The sequence below is a fragment of the Etheostoma cragini genome, chromosome 7 (genome assembly GCF_013103735.1).
Source record: "Etheostoma cragini isolate CJK2018 chromosome 7, CSU_Ecrag_1.0, whole genome shotgun sequence".
Classification (NCBI taxonomy): domain Eukaryota; kingdom Metazoa; phylum Chordata; class Actinopteri; order Perciformes; family Percidae; genus Etheostoma; species Etheostoma cragini.
In genome coordinates this window covers 24,562,011-24,582,864 of record NC_048413.1, presented here as the reverse complement: position 1 = coordinate 24,582,864, position 20,854 = coordinate 24,562,011, and the positions used below count along the sequence as shown (strand labels likewise).

At 40.4% G+C, this 20,854-nt stretch overlaps 2 long non-coding RNA genes across 2 annotated transcripts in view; one reads left to right on the top strand and one right to left on the bottom strand.

Annotated features, from left to right (window-relative positions):
- The window catches only part of LOC117947837, a 21,323-nt gene extending 17,897 nt beyond the window's left edge, over positions 1-3,426 (top strand). The window contains exon 3 of the long non-coding RNA XR_004657332.1: positions 3,407-3,426. This is a non-coding gene — a long non-coding RNA (uncharacterized LOC117947837). The remainder of the gene's footprint in view (positions 1-3,406) is intronic.
- LOC117947836 lies at positions 174-18,912 on the bottom strand. The gene is made up of 4 exons (XR_004657331.1): positions 18,902-18,912; positions 16,474-16,478; positions 8,034-8,039; positions 174-228 (listed from the first exon to the last, which is right to left on the bottom strand). It is a non-coding gene; the product is annotated as an uncharacterized LOC117947836 (long non-coding RNA).
- Positions 18,913-20,854: the final 1,942 nt, after the last annotated feature.

The window sequence follows — 20,854 nt, the reverse complement described above, 5'->3', positions numbered from 1 at the left end:
TTTTTAGGGTATTTTATGGCTAATTTAATACACGGGTCCAAAATGACCCGCTAACACTTCAGATGGCAGCAGAAAGCTTACACCAGAGGAAGGTTAGGCTAGTTTGCAGCGGCACAATGGCTCTGTCCAGCGCTTAAAGAAATCCCAATAAACCAGATCATGTTTTTCTCCCATCCCGGAATGCTGTATGGACTAGCAAGACCCTCCTTCGCAGTACTGTGACAGAAACTGGGGATGAACCACTTGAAGCTTGACAAGATGGATTTCCCTGTGATAACTGCATTTCTAGAGAATCCAGTTGCTGTGAATGGTAAAAAAATACAAATACTGTGGTTTAGAAAAAAATTCCTGAAACCCCACTAGGTAGAATGGGTGAATCCAAGGTTTGGGGAAATTAAATAACCATAAAACTGGTTTTATCAACATATCATGGTAGAAGCTCAAGGAATTGCTGTTCTCTTTAGTTAAGACGTGTCATTTAGTCATGATCAAATCACTGTTTTAAGCTTGTTCAGTTCAGACCGTTAAACATATTTGGAATTGAAAGAAAGAATAATTTATGAGAGACAACAGTCTTCCTGTCTGATCTGCTCCCTGTATGTTCTTCCTGTCTGATCTGCTTCCTATATGTGCTCACTGTCTGATCTGCTCCCTGTATGTTCTCCCTGTCTGATCTGCTCCCGGTATGGTTTCCCTGTCTGATCTGCTCCCTGTATGTTCTTCCTGTCTGATCTGCTTCCTATATGTGCTCACTGTCTTATCTGCTCCCTGTATGTTCTCTCTGTCTGATCTGCTTCCTATATGTGCTCACTGTCTTATCTGCTCCCTGTATGTTCTCCCTGTCTGATCTGCTCCTGGTATTGTTTCCCTGTCTGATCTGCTCCCTGTGTGTGAGCTTTGCAGAGCCGCCCACAAGGCAGCTTCTCGGGAATTACGTCACGCAAAAAAGTACCATAGTATTGTGTGCAAAGCGCCAGTCAATTTAAGTACATGCTTAATGGTCCCATGAAAAACAACAAACACAGGACATTTTCATGAATTTACAAACCCCCCCTGACGCCCCGGGCAGTACGTAAAAAGTGGACATGTTTGGGCAAAAGAGGGCGTTTGGTCACCCTACACAAGATGTTGTCAATAGTCTCGCATTGCAAGACCTTTCTTCAGTTCAAGTGTGGTCTGGCTACACCGCTTGGGGATAAATAGAAAATCTTTTGTGACAGCAATGGGAAAGTGTTCCTATAAAAAATACAAATAGTCAGTCACAATCGTTCCCATGTGCTCATGATTTGAGAGAGATATTGCTTCAAAACGGAAAAGACTCGTCCATTCTGACCTGCGTGTCCCTTACTCTCCTCACTTCCTCTCTGCCCCCATCGCTCTGATGTGTACCTTTGCCGTTTTTTTCAAAAGGTTCAAGCAGGATCATTCTCAATATCTTAAACTCCAGACTTGACATGCTCCCTGACATTACAGTGAGGTAAAGCACATAAGATTTCCAGTGTGTGTGTGTGTGTGTGTGTGTGTGTGTGTGTGTGTGTGTGTGTGTGTGTGTGTGTGTGTAAGTAAAAGAGAGATGGAGAGCACTATGATGAGAGTTCAAAGGTTAAATATCTAATATGGTAGCTTGTATTGATTTTGCAACAAATCATGCAAGGTTCAAGGCTTTTATCCGGGGCTGCACAAACGTTCGTTCGTTATTGGATTTTTTATGTTTCACTGAACTGTGTAAAGAACTATCCTAAAACTGCAAGCTATTGTACACAAGTTTCTGTCTCTCTAATCAATCGGGGAATCTGTGTGTGTGTGTGTTTCTGTTTGTACAGTATGTGCATCTGTCTTTGAAATATCTCATGAACCATTCATCCAATCTACTTCACACTTGGTTTCCTGGCTACCCAATGAATATGGGGTTTGGAATTTGGAGCAGCTTGGATAGCGTTGGGTATTGAATATTAATGAACTGTGATTTAAACTAAATGACTGAACAATAAAAGAGGGGGGGGGGAATGTGCTGCCATACCTACTCTTCACAATAAAAGCCCAGTTTATTGAGTAAACTCAATAAAAACAGCACTGCTGCCATTAAACATTGACTGTCTACATGTGATATTATTGACCAAAAAGAAAACACTAAAATCTAGTTAAACAAAAATCAATTCTCCTTATTTGCATTCTCAGTCCGGATGGGTGGCGCATTGCCATGAGCCGTGAGGCAAATGTCTGTGATTAGCCTACTCCACATTTGAATTGTGATATTTTGTAGTAAATCTGCAACATTCTCTGTCAGGTAAATACAGTATGATGTTTTCCTCTGGATCAGAAGTATACAATAATAAGTCAGTAGTCAGTAGTAGGCAATACAGTGTGGTGGCATATTAAGTTCCTTCTGTAAGTAACTTTGGTGTAGATGGTAGGTGGTTTTCTAGTGGAATTCTACAAGCTGCAATACCACAGGCAGAGCTATCAGCCCGTTCCAAACATGCAACATTTTTTACAGCCACTGTACTAGTCATTTTCAAAAATAATACAATGGTTTTTAATGGCTTAATACAATTAAATACAAAACTTGAGGCCTCTGTTTGGGGATTTCTCCTAACGGAGAGCACTTTTACACATTTGAGAGCCTGCGTTGCTGGAATATGCACCATCAACTTGGTGCCATATGGTGTAGAGCATGTTGACATTTGTTGTTACCCTTATAAGTAAGACAACTCAGCACTGGTTATATACTGCAAATGATTTCAATCATTTGTCCTTTGCCACTATTTATATCACAAGACTGAGGGTACATCTACACCGCTCCGTTTTCATTTTTAAACAAAAACTATCTCCGTTCTCATTGGTGTTTAAGCACTGCAAGCAAGCAGCTCCCTCCAAGAGACCTGAAAACGCATATCACAGACCATTCATGTAAACTGGTCATGGATATAACAGTTAGGCTGATAATGCCACTGGACATGGGAATTGTTGCAAATCGACAAATATTGGACAGATAGTCTAGCTAGCTGTCTGGATTTACCCTGCAGAGATCTGAGGAGCAGCTAACCATAGTCCTCAGAAATCCACCTTAATAACCTATATGGTTATTAAGGTGGATTTCTGAGGACTATGGTACACACAAGTCCGTGCTGCTAACACTGAGATTTAATTATTCACAATGCACTTCAATCATAAAACAAAAGAAATTATGATGGTGCAGCCCAGCGTTTGATGTTTTCTGTGCATGTTGAAATTTATTATTTTTATTATAAGCCACATATGTGCAGGCATTATGTCTATGAAGGGGGAGGTATATCCAATACATTGAGACAATGAACTGGAATTCCACGGTATGCACCTGTATTTGCTCTAACCATAATATGTATGCATGCATCTATAATTCCACATGCATGTACTGTATGATGAGCCCGTAGAGCACTGCTGTTAAAAATGTGAATTCACTGCTGCCTTCCTATTCCCCCTCACAGTGTCTCATTACCTGTGCATAGCAAATCAGCAGGCTTATTAATTCCATATATATTTTCATAAGGAATGGCATGCACGCGGAGCTTTTAGACCCCTGTGACACTGCTTGACATAAAGTATGTGCAACTTCAGATAGTAAGACCCAGACAATGAATAAGAACAGACAGTAGACGGTTGCAGACGAGGGAATCAGGGTGGATTTTTCAAAAGGAAGAGGCTCTACATGGTGGATTTGGTAATTATTTAAAATTCATTATTTATTTGATTGAATTTATAAATTACTGAGGGCCAGTGTAAATTTCACAGCTCTCAATAGACGGATAAAAGCCCGTTATCTGTGATGAAGAGCTAAATCGAAGCATGCAATAGATTTTTTTGTTTTTATCATTCCCAACTGTGCAATGCAAAGTGTTTTCCCGGAATCCACAAAAAGAAATATTAAATAAATCCAATAAAATCTAACGGGGCTTTTTAGGGGTGTGATAATACAAAGCAATCAATGCAGTGAGTTGAAAAATGCATTTTCTTTTTATCCAGCCTGATGTGGACTAACCATGCATTCACATAGTTAAAAAAAAATTCCATCTGGAAACTGCTCTTAAGCCATATTACCCAACCCTCCAAATTTTCCAGGGAAGACTTCCTCCCGGGGTCATGATTCTGTTGTATTACTACACATTTTCACAGCACAAAGTATCTGAAACTCAAATATTTCTGGAGAAGGACCCCTAGACTCCCCTGCTTGGGTTTCTAAATCCTCCCTATTTTTAAGGTCTAAAGATTGGAAAGTATAAATAAAGCACAGAATTGTTTAACATGATTTCCAATGAAAGTGATTGAAATGATGAAGGAAGAATATATATACGTGGCATTTGCCATTTTCTTCTGTTCAAGAGAGTCTGTATATGTAAGCGTATCTGTCTGTCTGTCTGTCTGTCTGTCTGTCTGTCTGTCTGTCTGTGTTTGTGTGTTGCAATTTCTTGGAAAGCAGGTCTGACAAATCTGGCCACCCAAACAGTAACATCAACAACAGGGCTGAAAGATGACCTTCAACCACAGCAAGTATATCATACCATCACAGACACATGCGCACATTTGTCTGCAGCTTCACTGTCTAGCTCTCATTCACGGCCATCTGGCTCCAACATTAATGATAACATGATCACAAAGAATGTGTTATTGCTATTGAAGTATCTAAAGGTTACTATGTCAAATTCAAAATGCAAAATCCCCACTGCTGATGTGCATGGGAGGCCCATATTTACATTTTCTTTTTATCTATATCTGCCAAAATTCCTAGAAATGCTTGCACGCACACACAAAAGAAGTATTTATGCAAAACAGGGCAGGCCATAAACACAGCTGTGGTTCTGTTTTTTTTTTTACCATAAAGTGTCCATGTCTATTCTTGTTTTCATGTAGCCCCGTTGTGAAACGGGGGCTACATGTACATGCATGTATTGCTTTAGTAGTGAACTGAAGGTCAGGTTTGGACGTAGTCAGGATTACTTGGGCTTAACACCGACCATCACAAGACAGTTAATGAAGGCCAGAGGTTTCCTGTCTTGGTCCTGCCTGTGGTGTCGGTGCCAGAGTATAAATAGAATTTCAACCTGCCACACAAATCCGTGTTACAAACAAATGAACCCAATCCACTTTCATTCAGTCATACTCAGGACCAATTTGTAGTGGTTATAACAGTATGGTTTTACTACACATGTAGGTGGTAAAAAAAGAAAGAAAGCCAAGTAGGGCCAGGATAGCACGTGGTGTATTCCTCAGCTGTCTGGCTGCTCTTTGCAAAAAAAATTAAGTATTTGCAAGAAATTCTGTACAACAGCCAGGAATAACTGCTCTGGAAAGAGCTTTCTTAAGTCTGGACATATAACCCTGATGATGCAATAGTAACGATAGTGTTGTCGTTCTCAGGGGTATCTCAGCTTGGGCTGGACTTATAAAAAAAGAAGCCTAACTGAAGGTGTGTGGTTTGAAATAAGTGGGCATGTTGGAGGCAGGGAGTGTCTAATGTAAAACATGCATTATGGGAAATGTAGGGACCAGTGCAGCTTTGATTTAGACTACGTATTTTCAGTATGTCTGTTTTGGTTTCTTTAATTTCATGGAAGTGTATTTCTGAATTGTTGGTTTACCCCTAAGTAAGGTATTTGTAACACAAAATAGTGGATAAATCACGCTAAACAGTATGTTATAATTTATCCACGCCATTTTTAAACAACCCCTAATTTCCTCAGTCTACATTGACGGCCAGATTTACGTTTGAAAATAGCTTAAAGTTTATTTTAGGAGTATTTACTTACCAAAGCAAGGGTTTAACAACAGACGGTGTTGTACGCTGTAGAAAGCCCCTTCAGGCAAATTCAAGATTTGTAATAGTAAGCTGTTTGAATGGCATTTAGTTGACCTCACTGATTTACTAATGCATAAATGCTCATAAATGCATTAGCTTCATGTCTAACACTGGGTCTGCATTCAGATGCACTCTTCGAGTAAATTAGACCTCAGTAGGTGCGGTTCTGAGTTGGCATTTGTTGGTCATCTTCATTACAAAATATTTACATCGGATCACTCCACCTGAAAGGAACTGCTGAATTACTGGGACACTTGAATGCAAAAGAACCATTGTTAATGTTGTTTGTAACACCTGTTCTTCTACTACTATGACAAATCAAAATGTCTGCTGGGAGAAAAACCAATGCTGCATTATACTGATGCACTAAGATAATCAGTGAGCAATTTGCACAACTGATTGCTAAACTGGGTCAAAACCACAGATTTACCATTTACATAAACTCTGTGATTAGTATCCCACCCAGCCAACCAGATGAATCTTTTCCAGAGACATGTGTAGAATTCCTTTATCACTTTACAACCAGTGGAGAATCACCAGTACATTAACACAGAATTCCGATTGGTGCACTTCCTGCCCACCTTGACCTCACGATACAATCATCCACCTGCCCTTCAGATCGTATGGTTGGTTTTTATAAAAGCTGTTCAGTGGACCAGATATTTCAGCCATTATTAACTGTTTTCTGTCTCCTGGCGTTTCCCTTCCAAATTTAAACATGCTAATGTCCACGCCACCTTAAAGAAGCCATTCGTTTGGAGTGATTTTGGACCCATCTCTAAGTTGCCATTTTTATCCAAGATTTTCAAAAAAGTTTTTTCCATTCAATTGATTTGACCTCAGGTAAGCCTTTGACACAGCGGACCACAATGTCTTAATTTACCCATCTGATAGCATCAGTGATGTGGCTCTGGATTGCCTAATCTCTATTATGCTTGGAGATACCTCTCTAGTCTATGCTGGGTCCCCTGCTATTTCCTCGATACCTTGGACAAATCATGCATACACAAATTTTTGAAATGCATTGAAACGTAGATGATGTGCAACTTTGTGTCCCAATAAAACCTGGTACCAACAATGTATCCTGTATTATGTCCTGCCTCACAGACATTAAATTGGAGGACAAAAAATCCCCTGCAGTTCAATGACTCCAATCTGAAATTATGTATTATTATATATTATTATATTCTATTATAAAATTATCGATTATAAATTATAAATTATATATAATATTTATTAAACATTTAATCAAGATCAGGTCATTGCATTCAAACCTGGAAATGGGCATATGTTCCATTAAAACTCAGTTTTAAACATAGTATGTAAATATTTGTCTACACAGGGCACAAAGATTTAGAAGGTGAAACAATTCATACTGATGCTAACTCCTAACGTTTGGCTAGCATTAACATTTGAAAATGGAGTTTGTTGGATTGTGTTTGGGGTTAAATCCTTCAGATGTGCCATTTGGTAGATGGTTTTACTATAATAGTGTTGTATAAGAGGAAACTCTCATTCAGACTGCACCAAGAGAAATTTAGACCATAGAGTGTTGTGACTGGCGTGCTCTTCCCTCTAAATTAAAGCAGAATCAAAAGCCTTGGACTTGCTGTCTGGGCTTTTTTCATCGCACGGAAGGTCATCAAACATGCCATGTGGTCCTGAATGCCGTCCATTGCAATTTTTCTCTTTCTGTATAAGCCTGAATGGGCAAAGAACGCAAGAGCAACACAGGAAACACAACCTGCACAGCTGGTGATTTCAAATTTTAATTCTGAAAAGATTTGTATCTTGTTGCAAGTTGTGTATTTACAGCTGTGTTTCCCTGTGTTAAAGGTTTAATTTCCCTCAAAATGTTCATCGTCTTAAGAACACTGAGGAGATTAGAGCTGATGACAGTTTTGTTTTGTCTTATAAAACACCCGGAAATCAAGGAACCAACATTACTCTTTTTTTTTTTTTTTAATGAGAAAAACAAGAACTGCAACTGAAAGGGTGTCTGACTGCTGCCCCAAATGGAGAATAATAAGTTTCACAGCTGTTTACAACCACTCCTGTCCCGACATATTTCTCCAGCCGAGTCACCGACAGCCTGTTGTTGCCAAGGCTTTGTAGACAGAATTTTTGTGGTTTAGAGACCAAGTAGCAACACATCATTTCCAGTGCTGGTGGTGTTTTTTAAGTCTGTCTGAAAAACCACGTCTGGCTCTGTGTGTCACATCATCCTGACCTACACTACATCCATCCCTCTTATATTTCTCCACCTCTCTCCCTCTTTCTTCATGTCTGCGAGTGTTTTCATGTGGGGCAAATGAGTTCATTCTCTAACCACGAGACAATACCTCACCCTTCCTCTCCAGCCCTCTACTTGAATCACAGTCTGAGAGGAGGTGGAAAACATCTTCATTTCCCACACTCTCCTCTACCAATCTATCCAAAACAAATTGTGGCCCAGTGTGAGTGTGTGTGTGTTTTTGTGGATTTGCCAATCAGGCACATGGGTTTCTGACAGGTTTCCAGGAGCCCACCATCAGTGTTGCTCATGCAGATATCCACCTGCAGCTAGACACAGTTACAGCTCCACTGGTGTGTCTGTGGACTACTGGTCTGACTGAATAAATGGTTGACTGACTAGCTGACTGACTGACTGAATAACTGGCTGAACAATTGGTTTCTATTCAGATTGGATTGTAGGTTCATCTGACCTAATTACTGGCCCACCCACCAGCTAAATGACTGGCTGGTTGGTTGAATCACTGAATAACCGACTTGTTTTCATCAGGGTGGATGGGAAACGTTGAGTAGTGGCTTACAGTATGTGAGTCACACCTGGGTCTCTCAAATACCAAACATTCCAACACAGTATTTTAACGTTTAGCTGTGTTGCTCTCCATCAGAAAAGGCAAAAGCAAGCCTAACGTTAGCATTATATTGTCTACCGATTTAGGGGCAAGCTAATTGGTCCTGTGAATAGCTTAGAGAATAGTTTAATTGAAGCCACGTGCACACCAATGCTCGTAAATGTAGGTGTGACATCACAAATGGTCTTTCCATCAGTCAACAACTTTTTTCAACAACTGGGGTGAATTTTTACAAGGGGTGTGCAAAAAAATTGATTCACATTTATGAATCGATTCAAGCTCTACCAATTCAAAATCCATTCATATTTTATTTTGTAATGGCATTTATATTATCACACAGGAAAGGTATCTTCATGTGCAGAGTCGTTTTTTTAAAATGAGAATCTTTTTTTTGTTAGAGTTCAACTTTAAATGTTAAACTAAGATGGCAACCATTGACTGCTAGTTACTAGCATGTTAGCATTGGCAGTGTGAGCATATTTGGACGCTGACGTTTGCACCGGTGACCCTCACAGAGCCTAAGCATCGCTGTAGACTCCTAGTCTTGTTTAATATTGTTTATGTAGTCAAGACAAGTTTTCAACCAAATTTTGAAACTTACATTTTTTAAATTTGTACCTTTCTAAAAACCACAATTTTAGAACATTTTCAAAATAAGATGCTTTGTTTTCGTCAACTACATGTATAGGAGTTGGTCCAAGCGGTTGTCAGTAAAACCGCTGCAGAAGAAGATGGTGCAGTGAGATGACAATCAAAAGACTGCCAGTCAAAACCTCAAACGTAAATGGTGATGGAAATATGACATCAGTGTTAATTTCAGTTTCCTCATCAATCCACAAAGCTGTGATGCATTTGTCTGCCGTCATTTTTAATCTCTCCAATGAAGCAGAAGCTGGGGTGATAAATACATCACATTCTTCATGTATGTCTTGATTTATTCACTAAGTCTATTTCCATTGCATTTTGGTGCATTCAGTTTTTATCAATGCAACAATTTTTCTAGCTAAGTGTAACACATTTTAATATTTACACTTAGTTTTTTCCCAGCATCTGAACTTGAAAGCACCCTCGTCATCCATCATCCACAGTTATGCCACACACACAGCAAGACCTCTTCCCATGTGTATGACTGTTTTGAAAAAGCACAATTTTTAGAGGTTGAATCACTGGCAAAATGTGGGTGCATTGCAAAAACTGGGAGATGCGTTTTCAAATGTATCTGGAATTATGGTATTTCTTCCTTGTTACTTGCTTGCTAAATGGCTGATTGGATGGCTTACTTTTATGTTGGGCTGCTTGTTTGTATTTTTAATGATTGAATAACTGATTTGTTGGCTGACTTGATGACTGAAAAGCGGAGATAATTTAATCCATGGCCAGCTCGAGAGGAAAGCATCCACACAGCAAGGAGTCAGAGATGTGGGAGAAGAGAACAGCAGGAGGGGAGAAAGGAGACTTGAAGAATGCGTTGCATGAGGGAGGAGGAGAAGAGGAAAATAAATGAGGTTCACAAGTGAGTGATCGAGAGGACAGAGGACAGAGAATCCAATATTGTTCCATTAGGAGATATTAGGTTTTGACGACGGCTCTGATTAGTAGATCCGGTGAGATTTTGAGCAAAGTCTGCAAAAAAAATTGTTATTGTTTTTAAAGTCCCGTTTTACAGGCAACTGCGGATTTGGGAAAGACATCAATGGAATAAATGTGGCTAACATGAATTCACAGTAAATGTAACGACTCACACAGCCAACTGTGTACATGCACCAGCAGCTGCTGGTCCCGCATGGTGATTGTGAAGAATTGGTTGGAGACCAGACTGCGGGAGACACAATCATGTCATCAATGGTTACACCTTAAGTCACAGGTTGTTCAGAAGTGAAGAAGGAGGGAAGTGTGTGTGTGATTTGGGACCATTATTTCACCCTGTTTCCTGCCAACTGCAAAACTTGGTTTCTTGTAACTACAGTGTGTCTGTGAATTTTCACTGTTACTTTCCCTATGACCTCAACAAAATGTAGGCAAAACGTCAGCCATGGCAGCAGCACACCAGCAAACACTTTTGCAATGCAATATTCGTTTTGGTCATATGTTTTGGAAGGCGCTGAAAATGCCATCCTCCTGAAATGGGTGCTAATAATTGTAATTTTGTGTAATGTTGCTTATATGACAGCTAAAAATGGACAAACCTGTAGCCTTACAACAATATGATATTGTCACGTTTGATTGTTACACAGCATTGGTTTTCATGGGTATTTAATAGTGGCCTCCAACCGCTAGAATGTGAAAATCTCCCACGTTTCTCTCACAGAGAGGCTTTTGCATGAAACAAAGCACTGGAAAATTGAAGGTGTTTGCAGCAATACTTAAAACAGAGCCCAACTCTCGCTTTCAATGGCTCTTGCTCTAAGCGGAGAGCTAAATCTGTTCAGGGAATCTGTCGCCGTGGCAACAGATGCTGTACTGCTGCCATGTTGGCTTAGGTCCCACTACTACCCTTTCCGCTTGCAGGAACCATTGTGACAAAGCCGGTACACCAAATCATGAGGCGTATTTAGCGTTACAATTATATTGTATCTGTTTTTTACAATTTAACATATCTATCCTCAGGTTTCTTTCAGATTTTCGACATATTTTGTCATGGCTGTGTGTCTGTTTATTAGAGCTGTGCAGCCGCACCCGATCATAGTCACAAGGCTCCAAAGCCCAGAGCTGATTTGCAAGTCAGGAAACATTGTAGCTGGTTTTACAACCTGCTGCAGTCCTTTGGACACCTTCTGTACAGAATAACAATCTGCATCTGAGAGAAAAAATACCATAATATACAAATTTTGACTTCACTTGCTTGTTTTTAAACCTTTTTCTTACATTTGTGTGCACATGCTATGCACTGCACAGTGTAACCGTCCGTGCAGTTTTCTGAGTATTTGGTTAGGATGGAGGTGATGCTAAAACAGGCCTGTTTTTGTGGTCGATGGTATCATCGCTCCGATAGATGGGTTCCTGTTTGGTTTCATAGTCGCAGGGGTTAATCTGGGTGATTCTCAGAGGTGGAATCACTCATCAACTATGCAGGTCTTGAAATGCATTACATCTGTAAAATGTCTCCAGCTATATATTATTAACCTCGTCCAAACTTCAAGGGCCCATATATAGGTTAGCAAACATGCTTGTAGCTTTCAGAAAACAAACACGTTTAAGCTTGAATTAATTTCAAAGCGACAGCTATACATAAAACTTAGTTTTTACAGAGGAATGCACATATCAAGCATGGCAGCAACACTATTGCAGTGAGCACAAAGAGAAGCGCTTGCTGTATAAAAAAAAGGAAGGCAAGCAGATGGTGAGATGGCAGAAGAAGAGAGAAGAGAAAGGGAGATGTAAATTCACAGAGAAAGACAGTCATTTAGGGACAGCGCAGGGGAGCAGAAAAAGATGAGGAGTGGCAGAGAGCGAGCAAGCAAATTAGTGTGTCAGAAAAACATTCAGCAGCTTTAGACAGCTTTAGAAAATCGACCACAGAAACCCACAGCAAGGTTCATCTCAGGTAACGGCTGCTGTATTCATCCACACGGCTGATAACAAGACAACAGTGCAGTAGAAAGCCCGGCTTTTAGCGGTTAGATATGTTTGTGGGACATCATCACCTCTAAAATCACATTGTCAAATAAGAACCACATTGTCTCATTATCTGTTGTTATTTAGTTAAATATCAGTTGGTTTATGAGAGGAGGTTTTATATAGGGTGTTTGTTCTTGCTCTGTGTTGGTTCCAGGAGACTGATATCTTCTCATCTTACTCAGAAAGCAACTAAGTGTATTGAGAGAGTTGAACTACACTTACTAAGCCACACAGCTGCAAGAGACTTTCCAACAGCTCTCTACATTGGTAAAGACGACGGCATCCTGTTTTTCAGGACAAACAGACAACACACACACACACACACACACACACACACACACACACACAAACACAAACTCCTCACTTTGTAAAAAGGTCCTCACTCCAAGGGTTACAATTTCATGAAGTTCCTCAGAATGAAAGCCATCCAAACACACACAATACACACACACACACACACTTACTAGAGTGAGAAACAGCAGCTGCCAGAATTTCTGCTGAGCATGGAAAGTTACACAAGTTTTAAAGTTTTTTTAATGCTTGCAGCTGTACTGCTGCACTTTTACCATGTGACCAGAAGGAATTGTTTCGAAAAAGCTTTCTGTACTTAGTAGCTAAATGCATTTGCTACAAGCTGTACAGGGATTATTATGTCTTTCGTGCATACGTGTGTGTGTGTGTGCATGATGCATCCCATCAGCTCATGGGGATATTCCCCTGGAAACCGACGTGGGCACAGAGGCCACCCAGCACAACGTCCCGACGCATGCACGGTGGCTCGGTGTTCAATTCCTCCACGCTTGCCTCGATGCCCCCTCTGATGTAGAAATGGAGATGGATGCAGAGATGGTCTTGCCTGTCCACGTAGTCGGGATCATAGCAATGGGTCGTAGCTAATAATTGAGAGTGACTTGCTAGCGTGAGCATGAGGCGGTACTAAATCTGCAACGGAAAATGGAGGACTGGGCGCTGCGGTCGAGTCGAGCTGAGCCGAGGGTACTAGCAGTGGGTAAACGCCATATGTTAAGATCTTGAGTTGTCTTATCAATCACTGGGGAACACAGTCAGAGTGAAAGTAACAACTGAATCATTTTGGCTCTCCAGCTTAAGTTTCACTGTGACTGAGAGAAAAAACAAGCAACAAGCAATTGATGGGAAATTCAGTCCTTATAAGAAACAGCTTTTGCTTAGCTTGAGCTTTCTTTCCCATTACTGCAGCAACTTCTGTCTCCTCAAGACACAGCCCAAGTTGGCCTACAGTCAATTACAGTAATAGTTTGTCCTTCTATCTATCATTATCAGTAAAATTAAATAAGGAGGTTTCCATGGAATCATAATATCTCAGCTGTGATTCAAAGGAATTTTGGTCAGGGCTGAGCCTGGACTGAGATCAGCGACGCAGCTGTTTTCATCACCTCACTAAATTCTGGGAAGGGACGAAGGGAATCAGCTGCCAGAGGTCAGCGAGTGTGTGCATGAGTGTGGGAGTGAGAGAATATCAGCTGTACAGTAAAAGGAGGTCACTGAGTTGTTGGAAGGGGGAGAAGCAAATTACTCTGTGTCCCTGCATGTGGGTCTCTTTGTTTGTGTGCGTGTGTGCATGCGTGTGTGCGTGTGCGCCCGTGTGCGTTTGAGTTTGAATAGCTGTGCATGGAGTCATTGAGGCCAAAGTGGAGGAGAGACAGAGCAGAACAGCAGACATGGCCATGAAACAGACCCACTGCCTTGGAGATGCCGGGTCTTTCTGGAAAGAATGTGACCTGTTGTAGCAACATGCCTGGAACTGTCAGTCCTGCACCAAGCGTAACTCTTCTTTTATGAGAAAAACTGTCTCCAAATTGTATGCTTTGTTTTCAGAAACATCAATCTGATTACACTTACTTAACTGGTAGGAGTCTCTGTCTGTCTGTCTGTCTTTCTGTCTTTTGATTTTCTCAACAACCAACTATCCAATTAACTTCACACTTGGCAGGTGTATTGCTGAAGTGAGCTCTTGAGATCTACAATACATATTGTCTTAGCAGTGCATAATGTCCACACTGAATTACATTGAGAGGGGATACCTATTAACTGTAACACCCCTGAATGTCATGTCAGGTATAGCTTGCCTTCCATCGCTCGCAACAGTCCATTCACAAACAGATGAAGAAAGAGAGACCGAGACGTGGTGTTGAAGCAAACACAAACATTATAAGCATCATCATCATCCCAAAGTTTATATATTTTAAATATTTGTTCTTGTATTTTATCCTTTTATTATTTAATGTATATTTTATGTATGTATATCGTATCCTATTATTTAATGTCTGTTGCATCCTAGTATTTCATTTACATTTATGCTCTGTGCTCTGTCACTGATATTTTTCTGCTGTAACACTATATTTTCCATTGTTTTGGAATCAATATCTATCTATCTATACCTATCAATTTACCACTTGTAATGAACATCTTACAGGAAAATATATTTTTTTGTGACGATCAATATCTGCAGAGCACTTACTTTGACCTCTGGTTGAGCTAAATCCAAAATGTTATCTGCCCTCTTTCTGCATGTCTTTTCCCCTCTGCCCTTTCACTTCTTCAGCTGCCGTGTCATTAAAGAACTAAAATGCCCCAAAGATAATCTAAAAAAACAAAAAACTTTTATGTAAACTTGGTAATTGAACCAAATTTATGCTACAGGTTTTAAGGGCGAAAATTGATATGTGTGTTTCTTTAATTTAAGATCTTAACAGAAATGAACATGAATAAATCCTGGATTTCTATAGGTGCCCTTTAGTTTTACTGAGTCTGACAGCACCTTTTGCTTTAACTTTGAAAAACCTCCGTCATCGTCTTGATGGTACACTCCTTACTCTCTGTGTGACTCTTGCTACAAAGGAAGAAAAAAAAAACAGGACAACCAACCAGAAACAGGCTAACAAACATAGCATTAATCTAGGATGCACGTGGTACTGTTGTCATCATAATGTATTAATGGCATGAATGCACCAACTTCAACAAAATGTATTGTGTAATGTCTACCGCAGAACACTTTCACCCATCCACATATAACTTGCCTGTGCTCAGCCACCCATTAGGACCCGATGATGCACACCTGTTTTCCCTTGCCCTGACGAAGGAGCTGAAATGCATCAACATCACAACCACCCACAGCCTTTTTACCAAACATGACCTTGTGAAAATCAAATAAAACACCATTTAAACACTCTTGTGTTCTGAATAGGATGACTTCAAATTAAACAGATTAACTGAAACATTGAAAAAACTTCTACCTCATTCCAGTCAAGTTTAGCCTTACTTTAAGATTCCATTGATTACATTTGAAACAGTAAATGGTGTTGCTCGTAAACTGAAGTCATAAGGTTATGTCAGGACAGGATGTCATGCACAAATTATTTTTTTTCATTTTTTATTTTTATCAATCCTGTCTGTGTTCTTGTTGTGTATAGAACACTTAAAAAACACCAAATAAAAAGCATGTGTTTTTAGGGTGGATTCTGGCTTTATTGCTGTGAGAAGTCCTTTTAAGCTCGCTGGTGCTGCCTGGAGAATGTCTCTGAAGCCTGAGGAATGCACTGACATCATTGTTTAGCATTTTGCCAGGACTGAAGAGTTGGTTGTAGTTAGATGGAAAAGGCTGACTCCATCTACTCAGTGTCCTCCCCATGCAAGGTAATAACCTTCCCCTATTTATTTTTTCAGTACAGAGCAAATCGAGGAAGAACATTTCCTTGGAAATTCTGTTGGCTGTGTGCTGTTGATTGTTGATTGTTTCTTCTGTTCTTTAAGAAGAAATTATCCAGATCCTACATCTTCCAAAGCTTTTCACAGTGGATGCACATGGTTTATGTTAATCTCATGAGAAAAGAGACCATAAATCACCTGTCATGAAGAAAAATAACAATAGTTTGTTTGGAAAGCAGAGGAAAAATCTGCTTCCCGCTGTTAATATTTAAGGTGTAACTGGATGTTTCCCAACGTACGTATTATAGATGTAGCCTGTGCAACAGCTTAATAAAAAAGATATTGGCACCAGGGCATCCAGGGGCTCATCATGTTTAATCTACCAAACACACTAGTGGTGTGAACATGGAGGGCAGGAACACAGGGGCTGGCAAACTCTTCCAGGAGAAGTACACTGGCTGCAGGCCCCAGAACCAATACTGCAATATTGTAAACAAACAGAGAAAGATGTGTACTGTCAGTCACCCATTTAACCCAACCCTCCCTGTGCACACACCATCGACATAGACACAAACACACACATACACACGCAGGCACTCCTAATACACACAAAAACATGTACGCAATGTAGCACGTGTCTCTCTTTCTGTGGAAGTGGGAGTGGCAGTGGGAGATAAGAATGGGCAGGGGCTTCCACAGAATAGGAGGCAGCTGAGCACATGCAGATGAGTTAGAGTTCGCAAGCATGTTTACCGAAGCATCCTTACAGTTTGTTCAACCTGCTCACCATCTCCATTATTATAAATAATTAATAAATCTGCCATGGATTTAGTTGCATTGCAGAGTAAACAAACTGTAGAAGCTTCCAGAAGTAAGGCAAAACAGTTCATTTTCCACCATCACTGGGCGATGCAGATCAATGATGGCATCAGTACAAATCAATTAGGAATGCAACATCTTGTTTAAAAAAAACGGTGTTATCATACACATGTACATATACTTTGTGCTTTTACTGAGCAACAACAAACAAACTACCCACAATAAAATGTTCCAAAAAAGAATTTGGGGCAACCACTCCTATCATGCAAATTGGAAGTGTGTGTGGGTATTGTTTTTTGCCACTGATAGGGGCGCTATTAATAAAACCATCCAATAAGTCATATTAGAAGGTAGCAATAAACAACCTGCATCGTCGTGGACACCACCCCAACCTGCCTCCTTACACGGCATTTGCGCTCTTAAAATGTGTCACTTTTTATTCTAGTTCTTTAAAAATGATATGGCCATGACGAAAGGACACCCCCTAACAAGAAATATAAGTATGGGTTGTTATGAGCTGCATGCAAAATCAACCCATGCAGTCGTATTCTGGGTGAGGACGGTCTGATGTAACTATTACATTCATTCAGCACATGTTTCACATTTCATGAAATGCAAATCAAATCATGAGAATTAGTTTTCTGTTTCTAAACTGAAACAATTATACTGTAATATTTTGTGATGCTGCATTGCCATTTATTCATAACCTCCAGTTTGCTAACTTCCATTCACTTGTTCTACCAGCATCATTATTATGTGTTTTCTTTATTGTTTCTTTTTTTCCAACTAAAGTTTCAAAATGTCCTATACCAATGAATGTGTGCTTCACACAAATAGGCTTTACAACTCATAAACACACATTATAGTACATCAGTAGGCCTACAAATGAAATTGTTCACATTCACAGCCTGTGGTAATGTTAGCATGCCAGATCTGTGACTTACATAATCTCTTTGCTGCGTTTGCTTCTGGAGTCTCACCCAGAATTACTGCGTCCTGTCCCGAGGGTATCCCACTGATAACTTTTTGCTCAGGTTATTGTGTTCATGCAGTATAATGTATGGCTTCATCTGGCTGAAACTTGTTGAAGAGGGATTACCCCACGATCTCTTTTTAGAATGCATTAAAATAACCTGCGGTGTGGTGAAAATGCTCTTTGGGATTGGAAATGGAGTTTTCTGTGCATCCACTGCATTCATCAAAGGCGTGATCGGGAGCAGATTTAATATCACCTGAGGTGTCGCAATACCTCATCTTAGGCATCCAACATGTCAGTTAGTAGGCAGCTGTGTCCGAGCACTTTCATTTTTTTATCATGACTGCACACATGGGCGGCCCCAAAGCAACAGCCCCCACCATGCCTCACTCAACATGCACAAAGTGTTCCCTCCGAGCATTGTTTAGAGCTTGGATTAAAGAGCGCACTTAAAGAGCACGTTTTGAGTTGCAATATCTTGTTAAACCATAAATCTGTTGTACTAAACCTGACAACCATCTATAGCACTCTGTTAAAGTAAGACCCCCCCAAAATGACTGGGGGTTATATACAGGATTAATTCTTGTCTCCTCCAGGAATTTATACTGCACAGCTAAGAACTAGTCTGGCACATAAGCCCTGGTGAACCATAATGTTTTGTTGTACACTTAGGATTTTGCTAGTGTTTTGCATGTTAACTAGTGTGTTTTAGAGGTGCTGGTAGACAGAGTTTTGTTAATTTCGGATGGAGCCATGCTAGCTGTCTCTCCGGTTCTCTGTGCTAAGCTATGCTAACAAGCTGCTGGATGTAGCTTAATATTTAATGGACAAATGTAAGAGTGGTATTAATCTAATCATCTAGTTTCCATGACCAGAAAGCAAATAAGTGAATTTCATAAAATATTAAACCAACCCTTTCACGCTAAAAGTGCATGCAACGGGTTGAAATGTCTGTTTTTGTTAAAGAGAGTGTTGAAGTTTTTCTTAAACCATTTTTTAAAAGTCTGAACTGGTTCTATGAAGGTTAAGGATCACTGGTTTAAAAATCATTCAGTGTTTCAATGACTAAATATCCAATGGCTTCTTTACATGGGTGGTAGTCCCCACCCAGACTAGGAACCTGGGTGTGACACTCAACGACCAACTCTGGCTCCAATGCTGCACATCAACAGAAAGATACGTCCCATTCTAACGCAGAAGGCGGCTCAGGTTCTGGTTCAGGCTCTAGTCATCTCAGATCTAGACTTCAGCAACTCCTTCCGGCTGGCATGCCTGCAATTGCCATCCGACCCTTGCAACTCATTCAGAATGCAGCTGCTAGTCTGGTCATCCAACCAACCAAAGTTCTCTCACACTACACCGCTCCTCCAACCTCTTCACTGGTTACTGGTTGCTGGCCGTATCCAGTTCAAGACACTAGTACTTGCATACAGGGCCACCAACGGATCAGCCCCAGCTCACATCCAGGACATGGTGAAATCCTACACCCCAGCATGTCCACCCCGCTCTGCATCAGCCAACCTGCTTGCTGACCCCTCACAGCGAGGGACACCCAGTCACTCAACAACATCCCGACTGTTTGATGTCCTGGCTCCTAAATGGTGAAACAAGCTCCTCATTGACAAAAGGATAGCCGAAAGCTTCCACATCTTCTGCCGCAGGCCAAAAAACACACCTCTTCCGACTCCACCTTGGTTTAAAAAAATTAAATTACAGTTGCATTTTCATTTGGCTCTTTGTAGTTTGGCTTATTTAACGCTAATGCACTTGTTGTCTGGACTTTGTCCCTTCAAGGTTGAAAGCACTTGGAAGTTGCTTTGGATAAGACATATTATAAGTAACTGGGTTGTACCACAGCAGCGAGTTTTAATAATTGTTTTTACTAGCTGCCTAGCTTAACCTGTATGACTGTATGAATGTATCCCTACAATTGATGCAACAAATTATTACAGAGGAAACAGGGTTAGAAAATACACACTACAGCTGGTTTGCAGGTGGAGTTTGGATAGTTTTGTTTTAACATGGTAGTGCGTGTGACATCAATTACGATTATGTAACAAAACCTTAGCCTGAAATACCAAAGTGCATATTTTGCCAAAGAAATGTGCCACACCTTTTAAGTCCTCTTACTCGTTCTTGTTCACACCCCACCCATCCCACAAAAACAAACACACCCCAGGTAAATTATCCACTCATGCCCTTTGTTTCTCTGCTCCCTTTTTTATGTTGCTCTAATGTGGTGGATCTATTGTTAACCGGGGCTTTACTTTCACTCTTGCACTGAGTCATGAACAGAAAGAGGTGTGCATGTGTGTAGCCGTAGCTGTTTTCATACTCGTGGCTGAGTCACATGCTCTTTGTTTTAATAACTTAACTAACAATGACTAACAAGTGGACGTGAAGTGTTTTAGAGTGCAGTTGTGGGCATAAAACCAATGAATTTAAAGCCCCTGTGGAGATCTACTTCTCCATTCCAGCTTTTCTCAATGTCTGGTTTCTGTTCTGCATCTGTTTTCATTTTCTGGTCATTCTACATTTGGCGCGACAGCATTACGTTCTTCCCTTTTTAATTTAAGTCTAACTCTTTAATTGTGCAGGATAAAACCACAAGGCATGTTCTCTCTCTCTCCTCGCCACATAATGGGCCATTATTTCCAACTGCACACCTCCAGGCAAAGTGGAACTGATATGATAATATTTGACATGGAGGTTTATGCTCTCACAGCATCAGGAGGGTGTAATTTATCCGCACTATTCATAAATGTATCTAAAAGTTGAGATTAAGAAACACCAGTGAAAAAAGTATAAGATGCTTGTATTGCTGTCCTTGGCACCTGTCGTGATGCACATTTCACCTCTATCAGTATGACATGTGATAATAATAACCAACTTCCTTGTTGCAGCACAGCGCACTTCATTGTCGAATAAACGGAAACTAGGTTGAAAGAAATTCCCATTGACAACTGCTTTCCAGTTCCCTTCCCGCAAATTTAGAGTCACTTCCTCATACTGGGCCTTTTGACAATCAGTGGAGACAGCTGTTCCGCATTCTTCTCCCGT